Source organism: Cricetulus griseus, chromosome 2 (genome assembly GCF_003668045.3).
Source record: "Cricetulus griseus strain 17A/GY chromosome 2, alternate assembly CriGri-PICRH-1.0, whole genome shotgun sequence".
Classification (NCBI taxonomy): domain Eukaryota; kingdom Metazoa; phylum Chordata; class Mammalia; order Rodentia; family Cricetidae; genus Cricetulus; species Cricetulus griseus.
Window position 1 is genome coordinate 338,673,748 of NC_048595.1, and position 10,979 is coordinate 338,684,726.

At 36.4% G+C, this 10,979-nt stretch overlaps 1 long non-coding RNA gene across 10 annotated transcripts in view; it reads left to right on the forward strand.

The window, feature by feature from the left end:
* The window catches only part of Plcxd3, a 301,403-nt gene extending 294,586 nt beyond the window's left edge, over positions 1-6,817 (forward strand). For all 10 annotated transcript variants that reach the window (XR_004768544.1, XR_004768545.1, XR_004768546.1 and 7 more), the window contains one exon: positions 3,251-6,817. This is a non-coding gene — a long non-coding RNA (phosphatidylinositol specific phospholipase C X domain containing 3). The remainder of the gene's footprint in view (positions 1-3,250) is intronic.
* The last annotated feature ends 4,162 nt before the right edge of the window (positions 6,818-10,979 follow it).

The following is a 10,979-nucleotide window of genomic DNA, read 5'->3' on the forward strand; positions in this document are numbered from 1 at the left end:
CAGTAAATGGATTGGAAGGAAAAGGCTGTGTCTATACTATACAATTTTTCTCAGAGTTCAGTTTTGGGAAATAACTTAAAAGTTATTTTATCAAGCTTTAATCAGATATGCTACTTCCAACCATATGTGTGTATCTGTGTGTGTGTGTGTGAGAGAGAGAGAGAGAGGGAGGAGAGAGAGAGAGAGAGAGAGAGAGAGAGAGAGAGAGAGAGAGAGAGAGAGAGCCTGAGTTTGTGGAAAGGTATTTGGAAGGCCCACAATTGTTTAACCTGAAGACATGAAGTGTCTCTGTGAACTATCATGTGTTTTCATGCACGAAGTGCCAGCCTCCAAGCCAAGAGTGTCTTTTGATTTATCATTCTGCTCTTTACAGTTGAAATGAAATTTCCAAACTTTTAAAACAGGCCAAATTGACAGGAAATCACATTAAAAATTTTTAGACTTAATTTTAGTTAAAAGAAGGTAACCCAGCATTGTTTTAAACTCTAGGTATTGGCCTCCAGCTACAAGGAGAGGCTGAGACCAGCAGACAGTAAAGGACGCTGACATGATCAATGTTCACAGCAGTTTATGTCTCCAGTGCATTGAAGATCCTATAAAAATCAGTCACTATTTTGGGAAACTCATGTCATTCAGCAATGGAAACATTGCTGAAACATTCAAATGAAGTTTATGAAAGATACAATGCCTTTATTATCCATAATTACTTATTCATTGCCATAAAATACAGAAGTTTAAAGGAATAATTGAAGTACCATGTATAAAATAGAGTTGGGAAAGTATACCATACACACATGCATACATCCTTGATTATGAATTCAATGTGGACTCCTAATACATTTCTAATGAATTAAATTCTAGTTAAGTAGAAATACTGATTAGTTAAGTATAGTGAATATTTTAAGTGCATTTGAGAAATTGACAGGAATAGTTAATAAGCATCATTCTTAAAGGGAAGGTGATATCACAACCTTCCTTGTAATACAGAATGACTAGGCACCTCCTGTAGGTTCAGACAGGCATTGTAAAGTTGACTGGTCAGTTAGAAAATTTGCATACAAGACCTGCTAAGAAGAGAAGCTGCAAAATCTTTCAGTAGTTTTCTGTCTTTCTTTCTTTCTTTCTTTCTTTCCTTCTTTCTGTCTTTTTTTGGGGGGGTTCAAGACAGGGTTTCTCTGTGGCTTTGGAGGCTATCCTGGAACTAGCTCTTGTAGACCAGGCTGGTCTCGAACTCACAAAGATCTGCCTGCCTCTGCCTCCTGAGTGCTGAGTGCTGGGATTAAAGGAGTGCACCACCAAGCCCCGATTTCAGTAGTTTTCTTAACAACACTTTTCTTCCCATGAAAGAGCAATGAATCAGAAGTACTCATGACAGTAGCCATTAGGGAGCTGAGCAGTGGCTTCATGGGCTGGCCTCTGCCTGTACTTCTAGAAGCAGATCTTTTGTTCCTAAAACTAAAACCTGTTTGCACATTAATCAATTCCACTCAGAGTCAAAGTCTCCTCTCATATTCAAAACCATCTCTTAACTGAGCACTCTGGAAAAATGCAAACAAGTAAGTTATATTCTCCCAACATTCAATGTCACAAAGTAGGCATTCCTATTTTTTAAAAAATGGTGGCTAGGAGGATAACAAAGGAAGATCCAACCAAGGCAAACCCAAAATCCAACAGGGAAAACACCAAACCTAGCCACTCTGTCAAACATCTGAAGTTTGCAGTGTCATGAAGTGTCTTGCAGACCAATCCCTTTGGCACCCGGAATACATGGAGCCTTCCCTGGACCCTGTTCCAATCCATGACTTCCTTGGCAGATATCCAACAGTCCTGGCATCTCCAACATCCTGAGTTGTCCATTGTGACTTGGACTTGAAGTTCTGACAGGATATGCCCTCAGCTGCAGCCATTAAGAGCACTACCTGTGCTTATTCACTATGTTCCCTTTTAAAAGGGCCCTGCCCACCTCCCATCCTTCTCTCTCTCTCTCTCTCTCTCTCTCTCTCTCTCTCTCCTCTCTCTCTCTCTCTCTCTCCCTCTCTCCCCTCCCCCTCCCTCTCCCTCTCCCTCTCCTGCTACTCCTGCTACTCCTGTCTCTAGAGGCTGGTTTCTCCCCCTTCCATTTACCCTTTTTATGACCCTTTTCCCTAATTAAAAAAATCACTCTTCTTGAAACCTGTCACATGGTATCTTTCTCTCCAATGCCACTTTTCATAAATTACAACACTATGTAATAATTTACTTAAGTTTATCATTTATTGTATGTATTTATATAAGCTTATATGTTACTACATTAATTTGTTTGCTTATTACACATGTGTTCAAGGGATGGTCTGTACTCCACAGTGTACGTGTCAGAACATAACACTCAGGAGTCAGTTCTTGCCTTCCCCAATGTGGGTTTCATGGATCAAACTAATCTCATCAGACTTGGCTGCAAGCACTCCATCTGCTGAGCCAACTAGATGACCCCGTAAGCTAATATTTTTCTCTTTTGTTCTCGTGATTGTTTCAAGTGCTTACAATGGGAACTTGTAAGTACTATGTGCTCAGTGAACAGGTTAGAAGCAAAGAGCAATGATTACACTGCATACTGGAACTTACTTCTTTGCTCACCTGCTTATCACCAAACCAGGAACTTTTTGAAGGCAGAGACATTTGCTTTGTGGGTATTTACAGCATCTTAATACATTTCCCCTCAAACAATGGATATGTAATAAATATTTGTTAAGTATAAGGATTCATTTCTCCCCTCATCATCCCAGAGCTCTGAGGATATAAAATTATAGCATGCAAAACCAGAGGAGAAATTCAAGATTCATTGTAAACTGTGACAGCATCTTAAAGCTCCAAAGCTGGAGTCCAATATAGACCAATATGGTAAGATCTCTTATTCAGGTTTTATTCACAAGTTAAGAATTCAGGCTCAGGATAATGGCACAAAAGGCAAAGTCATTTGCTATCAAGCATGACAGACTGAGTTTGATCCTTGTAATTCACACTTGTGGAAGGAGGGAACTAATTCCTACAAGTTATCTTCTGATCTCCACATGTACTCTGTGTTGTATGCATATTCATACATGCATGAATAAATTTAAAGAAGACTCAAGACATTACTGTAGATTATATGATAGTTTTTTTTTTTACCACCTGTGATTGTATTTGAGATATTTAAGGTAGTCAATGGGAGAGCCATAGACCCTGAATGATGCACAATGCTATTTTTAACTTCTCTTTTTGTTTCCTTTCTCAGAGCTCTTCCTGCTATGATGCAGTGGGTCCGCACCCAGAAGCCAGGAGAGAGTGGCATCAATATTGTCACTGCTGATTTTGTAGAACTTGGTGATTTTATCAGCACTGTCATAAAACTCAACTATGTCTTTGATGAAGGAGAAGCTGACACTTGATATTACTCTTTGGAGCGTCCATGAGTAAGATAGAGAAGCCTCATTGTATTAGACATATTATCAACACACCCTCTGATTTTCCTATTCTACTGAGTCTCTGAAGGAATTAGGGGTGGTGGTGAGTAGGAAAAGAGGGTAAATCATGTCTTCAGTGATTGTAACCATATTCTACATTACTATAAATATGTCATTTCCCATCTGGTGAGCAAACTCTACTTCTAGTGTTAGGAATAGAAAAGAATAGTGAATTTTGTTTTTCAGAATTAATGTCTGTGATATGTAACTCATGAGTGTTTTCTTGATTGCATTTTCTAATTTCAGTCTCGGGCTCCTATACTATTCATAGCCTCTACCCTTTCCACTCCCCCTCTCTTGCTCGCTCTAATTAGATGCTATGTGGGTCTCAAAACAATTGAATGCCCAACATAATGTGTAATACATTGTTGTACTGAAATGTGTTTGTTTTGTGAGACTTGATAAAATATTTCATAGTCATCTGCAATTGGGTGATCATAGCTAATTCTTGCTCATAGAAAATATGCATCAAATCCATTTCCCTGAGTCAGTAATATTGGCAGTCATTAGTGACTTTTGTGTTCTATGAAAACAATGGTGTTCCAGAGTATTTCTGTGTGAGACAGCTATGACTATTGCACAAAAACATCTTTGGATAGACTATGAGCATCAACTCCATAGAAGAAGAAGAAGAAGAAGAAGAAGAAGAAGAAGAAGAAGAAGAAGAAGAAGAAGAAGAAGAAGAAGAAGAAGAAGACTATATACAGAGATATCTACTATCTTAATTCAGTAGTTTTAAATAATAATGTCCTGCAAATGTCAAGCTACAATTGTGTGGTAATCAGAAGAAAAATTTTAAAGCTATAAAAATTCTCTTAGCAATTTTAATATTTCTTAAAAAAACAAAAGGAAAGATCATGAGACTCTCCTATAAAATTCCAATTGCATAATTATAAAACTCATATTACAAAACATTTTAAGAAGCTTTATTTATGTTTATAACTTAGAAAGAAGAAAAAGAAGGAATGCCAAGGAAGTTAGAATAATATTTTTGAGACTATATCCATAAATTCTAAAGTTCCTTTACAAAATCTTACAATACATATGATTCCTACAGAGTCATGTACAGTCAGGGTTTCATCCTAAGCCAGGTGAGAAGGCCAAGGAGCTGAAGTCTCATGCAAAGTTTCTGTGGCATCACTTTTGGTAATCCAAGCAAAACCATGTTAACACACTTTTGAGTGCTGTATCATCCTTGTGTTTTTGTAGCATTTGACAACTCAAAAAACAATCTTCAAAGGGCATAATTCCCCTCTCTCTATGTTTCAAAGGAATAATGTGAAGTTCCTAAAATTATGAATTATTTTATCTTCACACATAGAAATAATCAAACCTCAATAGTTTCCTGGTGTGATGCATTTCAACACATATCAGACTCCTGGAAAAATAAAAGCACAGCCTTGGCTTTCAATTAATTAAAATGAAGGACATAAGAGTTAATCCCTTTAACCTAGATAAAGAGTTGATTTGAAGTTTACATTTCAATATTATAAATAGCCAAGAGTTGACTTAGACAGTAGATATTCTTTATTACAAAACAGCACTTTCTAACAACTACAGAGAGTGAATAAAAATTGTCTATACTGAATAGAATGTTCGTGAAAAATGTGGTCTCTTTTTAGAATAAGTAACATGCCTATGCATGCAGCAGATACGTTTATAATTCCAGTTTTGTGTGTGTGTGTTGACACACATACTCTGGTTCAGGCAAGCTGATACTGATACATACAAATGCACACAGATTATATGAAAACATAGGATAATTGTCGTCAAATAAAAATACTGGTATTAGTAAATAATTTAATTTAAAGATGAATCCCGGAGACAGGCATGATAGCAAATGCCCATAACCCCAGAACTTTGGAGGCAGGAGAGCAGGACCTCTTCAAGATTAGCCTTGCTATCCTTTGAGCTCAAGGCTACATAGTAAGATCCTATCTCAAAAATCTAGCCAATAAAATAAACATAACATCCTTTAGCAATGTATGAGAATGTTAGAAAACATTTGAAAATGCAGTGGTTCATCAGAAAAAATATTTTTGTAAAAACATCACAGCTTGTGACTTAATATTCACAAAATACACTCTCCTTTTTCATTTTTCTATCCTCTAAATCTATTATCTGTCTATTTCACTTGATCTTCTTGCGCAAATGACCTGGAACTCTGTTTAATCGATTATTGACATTATGCCCCTTAAAATTGCTTTTGGAGTCAATTCCCTCTCTGACTACTCAACTTTGATGCCTCATGAGCATCTATAGCCAAGCACAGTTTCAATGACACAATTATATAACTTACAATATGACAAAAAAAGAGATTCTCAATCTGTTAACAAAAAAAATGAATGCAATGTAGAAGTAGCTGTGTTATATTTTCTTGAATTTTGATGCTTCCCTATAGTGTTTTGCACATAGTCAACTTTGTGAAATTTGCTATGTGAGTACTGGGAGGAATAAACATATTGAAACATTAGAATGAAATTTCTTAAGTAGGACAGAGGGGGGTTTGTCTTTGTTTTGTAGGTGTTGCCTTTAATGATGTGTACACAGAACTTTGTTAGAGAGGAAGTCCTTTGAATCTGAACTTATGATTTCCATGTGGATATACAGTTGGTTCGAAGGTGGAAGGCACTGAGATAAATGGACGTGCCTTAACTTGTTAAGAAGAACTAAGACAGAAATAAGCTATGAGAGAAATCACTTAAAGGGATTTCTGGGAATGAGGAATGGAGATAAGGTACCTTTGGCTGTCTTCTGGTCATCGGCCCTGCTGTGGAGCACATGCATGGAGCAGACTTTCATAGAGAAATTATGATATGCAATCCAATCAGACCATTAGCTCTGTTTTGTCATTACAGAGCATGGGGCACAAGGGCTACACATAGACTTCAAGTGTAGCTATGTCTTAACATATTTTATGTTTTACTGGCATTTTAAGACACTATGTTATAAGTCCTACAAAGCCAAAAACAAAACTAAAAATCCAAGTTTTACTCAACCCATGGTAGTAAATCCAAAGAGTGAGAAGAATGAGGGAAAATACTCAATAAAATCATTTTTACATTTGCTTTCCTGTCAGTTAATCTGAAAGACCAATATAATGAATACTTCTGCCATTACCATTTATGTCTCCTTCTTACTACACAGTCATGTGAGCAAAGAGAATGAGGAGGCATCCTTCAAAGTTTTAGGAGATTCTACATGGTAACCTCAATGTTCCCTTTCAGCCATATTGGAAAACTCACATTTCACAGAACACCTCTTAACAAAGAGTGTATCAGAGCATAAAAAATATATGGCAAGAAACCAGACACACACACACACACACACACACACACACACACACACACACACACACACACTGTTGAAGTTGCACCCAATCAGCCAAACTGATTTATTTTAATTTTAACTCAATATTTTCTATGTTATCAGGCTTGAATATAGATCAAGTGTTTGAATATTTAAAGAGAGAAAAATCATTATAAAACCAACAAAATTGAAACCACCAGAAACTAGATAGACCTGGCAGTAGTGCGCAATTTATACTGTCAATCAACCTCAAGATACACCATCTAATGTGAATTTGAATACAAATGTTTGAACATGTACACATCTTCACTCAAAGCTGTTTGAGTCCTCTAAAGTTCTGAGGTGTTTTTTGGCAGTGCCACTTGTCCAGGTTCCTACCTGTTAGAATTACAGACTAGAGAGTTGGAAGTCTCAGGAGATGCATGTTTTTGTTAGTTTTTAGTTCTACCATTTTACAAATACTTAGTGACACAATCTCCTAACTTTTCTTTGGTTTGTCAACCAAAGAAGAGATGAATAGGTCAAGTGCTCACATCCTGAACAGCTAAGAGAAAATAACATACAGTGTCTGTCCTTCAGGAGATGCTAAATAAGATCTCTTGAGAATTTTATTTTGCTATATTTTAGTCTTTTTCACTAGTTTTCAGTGACACCATGGTGTGAATGCTCTATTTGCTATAACTTATTGGTGGCTCCTGTGTAATGTATAGTTTAAAATAATGTTCCAAATTGTTTGTTTTCCCAATGATGACAATAAAATATTCTGTAGAATTTGTAAAAAAAAAAAATAAGTGTTAAGTAAAAATTGTGTAATTTTTATTTTACTTGTGATACAATTTTGTAGTTGTTAGTTCTGAGCATACATTTGTATAAGTCAAAATTGTCAGTGTAATTACATTGTATCTTCTTAAAAATCAAACTTATCCTAAAGAAAAAGGGCACATCATGACTAGCCTTAACGCCTTGTCATTTTTGCTTTGTTTTATTTTAGCTTGGTTGAATTGCTGCATTTTGGATTTAAATTATTGGCAAAAAACATATTTCTTCTGAAGATGTCACTGAAGCAATCTTATGAAGTATATGCTTTAGAAAGTTGCTGAGTTATCACAACTTACTGTCCAGCTTGGTCATCAGTTATGCATTTTGAAAGTGTCAAATATCACTTAGTTTATCAACTTCATCATATCCTACAAAACTAAATTCACATTTATTTCCACCAGCTTCAGAACCAGCATCAAAATTCTGACACAGTATTTTGCAAGGGTAGGTCATTTCTACTTTAATGATTAGTCTCCAAGGATGGCCATCTCTTACCCACTGATTTTGAATTTCAGATCATATGAAATAAGATAGTCTGCTTTTGATCTATGAGAAGCACAGATGATCCATTCACATGAGGTGATTCCAATATGGTTCTCTTCTCAACAAAACCAGTAACAATGCTCATCTTTCTCTCTTCCCCATGTGCAACAGGAAACTCCCAATCTGTCTACAAAGGTGGTCACGTTGAAGCAAAACTGTAATCTATTTTAAGCTTAGACTCTATTTATGAACATTGGTTCCTAATTTCTTTCACTCTTGGTGTTTCTTTATAATGGTTACAGTTGCCAATTAAAATGCAGAACAGCATTGAAATTCAAATCTCAAATAAGTAGTATGCTATTGAGTTTCCTATTAGTTCATTAAAAATGCTTATGCTAAAGTCCTTATTTACTTAAGGTTCAATTTTAAGTGAATATGTTCTGCATTACTTCCTTTACGCTGGCATCACTACACATAATTCCTCCAAATCTTTTTCAGCTGGGCTGCTGTGAGCTCTGAGACCACTCTTCCATATCATAACTCATAAAATCTGTAGTTTTGGTCCTTTCATGAAGAAAATATTGTTTCACACTAAGTCCATAGATGAGTTTCAATAATCATCCCCAAAGTCATTTGAAAAATCAAACTTGTATCTTCACTAGATGAAAGCTACTGAATTCAGTTTTTTTCTATAATGGAATGCTGGAGGACTAGATTCTACCTATTATTTCTGGAAATAAGTATTCCCCGGTAATTGAGACAACAAAAAACATGACACACATCAAAACTTCAATTGGAAAGTGGAACTGCCTTCTAACTCAAGATCAGAGCTGCTTCTAAGACTCTGTGTGTTTTCCTTTAAAGAGGAATCCAATGAGCCCATCTTCCTACTCCCTATCATTAATACCTTAAAATTATTTTATGAATTACAAGTATTCATTTATGTAGAAGATTTAAGGAAAGGAACTCTTCAGGGAGGGAGAAAAGAATCCAAGGTAAATACAATCTAGTCCCGAGGCCTTCTTCCCATGTTGGAGGATGATGCTGGGCAGTAGGCGGGGACAGAAAGAGGTCCCTGAGTAAAGCCCGTGCCAGATAAAATTGCTGAAGAAGATTGTATTGAGCAGCTGGTTTTCAGAAACTGAAACTGGAAACCCCTGAATATGAGACATGAGGTCTAAATGTGGTTCTGAAATCAGCTTCCAAAGGCAAGAACCATGCTGGAATTACTAAATAATGTCCAGTGTTTCCAACACAGCATCCTTCATAGTCTGAACACAGATGACGTTCTGGAAGATTCCTGATAGCTACCTCCTCTCTTGAAATTCCTATAAGAAAAATAGGAAAACTAAATCCCATAATATGTTTCCATCACGTGATTGCTGACTGTACATATTTGTGTTGATTTGCTTCATTTCTGGAGAAAGAGAATGTGTAGAGCTGCTGTTTCCTTCATGGACCCTAGGAATTCGCCAGAGGGAGTCAGAACTGTGCCTTCTCTTTTTAGGATCTGTTCACTGATACTTTACTATATGTGCTGTTGTGAAAATCCATACTATAGTCTGTATAGAAGATGTGAGTTTTTATATATATAAAATTGTGTTCTTAATGTAAAGAAAAGTTCATTTGTAGCTAGTGAAATTGCTTAATAAAGTCCTGGTACCAGTTATATTTATTTTTTCTCAAATTTATAATCACACATGCTTTGTTATAAGCAACCAAATGGAACTCTCAAGCTAAATATGATTAAGAACATCTTCAAAAACAAAACCAAAACAGAACCTAACCATCATCACATTAGGATTTCCCTTACAAAAAAAAGTTCCTGTACCAGTAAAGGAAAAGCATTGCACATTTGATTATGTTAAAGGTATGTCTTAATGTTAAATGTAGTTATCTTTTGCTACCATTCCTTGGGTAGTAAATATCAACACAACATATTAATATAACTTATTGATGTTACAGAACATCTCAAACACTGATCACTGGGAAACAAGCATGGAACTGATCCATACTCCATGAATGTGGGTGTCAGTGAGAAGGCCTCAGAAATTGATGGGGCCTCTTGTAGTAGACCAGTACTTATCACTAGCATAGGAATGGACTTTGGGAGCCCATTCCACATAGATACTCCCTTAGCCTAGACACACAGGGGGAGGGCCTAGGCCCTATTCCAAAGGATATGACAGACTCTGAAGACCCCCCCCCCCATGGAAGGCCTCACTATCCCTGGGGAGCAGAAATGGTATGGGATAGGTAAGGTGTTAGTGTGGAGCAGGGGAGGAGGGAAGGAAGAGGGAACTGGGATTGACATGTAAAACAATCTTGTTTAAATTTTAAAAATGTAGAGAAAAAAATCTCAAACTAAAAACTGAAGGTGAGGGAAATACTGTATTTGTTTGGGAAATAAAGCTGCCTTTGTGCTTAACCAAATATTTCTAATTATTGGGAGGCTCCAGTTGTGCTTTACTAAAAAAAAAAAATCTAAATGCTATAATAGTACCATAAAGGCATCTAACAAACAAATATAGTTGAAAATTTACTTTGTAAACACACTGGTTTTAGTTTAATTTCTATTGCTGTGAAAAGTACCATGAGCAAAAGCAACTCAAAGAAGAGTTTATCTTATAACTCCTAGGTCACAATCTATCACTGAATGAAGTCAGGGAAGGAACTCAAGAGAGGAACCTGGAGACAGGAATTGAAGTCAAAGCTGAAAACATGGAGAAAGGATAAATACCAGCTCCCTCTCTCCATGGCTTGCTCAGCTTGTAATTTTTTTATACCACCTAAGAACATGACCAAAGGTTTCACCTCATATAGTGAGATGGGCGGGCATTCCCATGTCAATCATTAATCAAGGAAATGACCTACATATATACAAGCCAA